Raw genomic sequence first — 2,384 nt, forward strand, 5'->3', positions numbered from 1 at the left:
ATTAGACGAGCTGATATTTTATCAACACCAGAAGGACAAAAGACAAAGTTAACCATGACAGAATTTGAGCTTAGAAAGTAAAGAGCCTTAACTAAATACTGCAGGCATTTTGTCCAAATTTCTAACAATTCTACAGATTCAATACCACAAGGTATAGCTTGAAGAACAAGCATTGTCAGTTTGTCTTCAGTGAGATGCAGTGACATAAAAAGTTAAGGAACAAACAACCTTCAAAGCATGTTTGTATTTCATATATATCATAAAAAAGTAGAGTGTCATCGCGTAAATGGCTCTGTTGGAAATGGTGGTGGCAGTGGTGGTGTATTTTATATATAAATAGCAATAGGTAGGTACGATCCACAGATGCAAGCAGCAATGTAAACAATGTTGAGGTAACAGAGACCCGAAGATTAGCTAAGATGGATTGTGTTCATCACAACTTATGTAACAGACTTCAGCTTGTTATGAAACAATTGTAGTCCAGACTACTTGTTCCACTTCTTACCTTTTGGATATATATATATTTGGATATATATATATATATATATATATATATATATATATATATATATATATATATATATATATATATAAATAGACAAAATTAATTATTACTATTCTATGCCCATGTTTCTTGACTGGCATGGGTTATTTTATTTCATTATATTTCGCATTTTTTTGTGAATTACTGTATCATTGGTTGCAAGTTTCCAATGGCCCAATCCCTGATACACTGCATTTTAACAGTGAGTGTGGCAAGGGAGTACCTGCAACTTGATGCTGAATAAATATAGCAATGAACTTTGTTCCTAAAGCACCATTCTTCAGTTTTTGTCAAAGATGTACATCAGTGAAACACATCCAAACGGACTTGTTTGCTTAACATTCATTTTTCCATGCTGGCTGGGGATTTATTCAAGGCAATACTTTACGACCAGATGTCCTTTCTGTCAGCAACCCTTACCCATTTACAAGTAAGAGCCCCTTTTTTATTCTCCTGCATAGATCGACTGGTTGTAATATCAACAAGGAACGCAAATGTTATATCACCATTTCACTTAGGCAGTGACAAGCGTAGCCATGGGATACCAATACGTTTGCATGCTTACACATACATGAAGGGCTTCCACCAGTTTCCTTCAGCCTCACAATGTATAAGTCAACCTGAGGCTATGGCACAAAAACAAACATTTGTTGCTCTGTGGAACTGAACCCAGAGCCACGTAGTTACAAAATGAACCACAATGCCACAATGGGTTTGTTCCAGCACAGAGTCACACCCACTTATTGCAGTTCCTGCATCCCGCTATTATTTAGTCAGGCGGGGCCAACTCCCCTAACATCAGTAACAACAACAACAATAATCCTTTCTATTTTAGGCAAAAGGCCTGCAATTTGGTGGAGGGGATAGTCGATTACATCGACCCCAGTACTCAACTGGTACTTAATTTATCGACCCTGAAAGGATGAAAGGTAAAGTCAACCTCGGCAGAATTTGAACTCAAAATGTAATGACGAGTGAAATGGTGCTAAGCACTTCATTCAGTTTGCTACAAATTCTGCCAGCTCACCCACCATTAATGTAAGCTTCAGAGTTAGTTGCAACAACCAATATTTTTACAAAAGAAGCCGACTGAATCAATAACATCTTACTGGTACCTATTTTACTGGCAGCCTCGTCAAATGTGAAACACAATGTCTACCTGGGTGGCGTTTCACATCCAAAATGGCAATGAAACAAAAGTAAATTACTTAGAAAACATTAAATATAACGACTGCTGTTTTCTGCCAGTCTCACCATAGTTTTTCTTTTCGTTTTTTTTTCTTCTTCTTTTTTTTTTGCTTTTTGTAATAGTAAAAATAATAATAATAATAATAATAATAATATGTTTCTTTTTTTTTTTAATATGGGCTTGAAACCTGAGTTTTTTTCTTTTGGGAGGGAGGGGGAGGAATAGAAACCATAAAAGAAGATCCCTGACACAAACATAAAGTAGCTCCAGCTGGCAAAAGAAACTGGTTTGTAGATTTGGCACTCACACACACACACACACGCACACACATACATACACACACATTCTTGTGTAGATTCAAGGCCCCAGATTTATAGGAGTGAAATAATGGGAAGATGTGATGCTCACACATTTCATTAATAATCATGATGATGATAATGATGATGATGATGACGATGATGATGATGACGATGATGATGATGATGATAATTTAATTCTGTGAGACATGAGATGCAGTCACATACAGAAGGATAGGGACAAGAAACTATGTTGCTCACATTATAATACAACTTGGATCATAAACTTAGGCTGCCAATCGACCACTGCACCACCAAACCGCAAAATAAAAATTTTATATATATATAATTAATA

This window comes from Octopus bimaculoides, chromosome 14, assembly GCF_001194135.2.
Source record: "Octopus bimaculoides isolate UCB-OBI-ISO-001 chromosome 14, ASM119413v2, whole genome shotgun sequence".
NCBI classification, from domain to species: domain Eukaryota; kingdom Metazoa; phylum Mollusca; class Cephalopoda; order Octopoda; family Octopodidae; genus Octopus; species Octopus bimaculoides.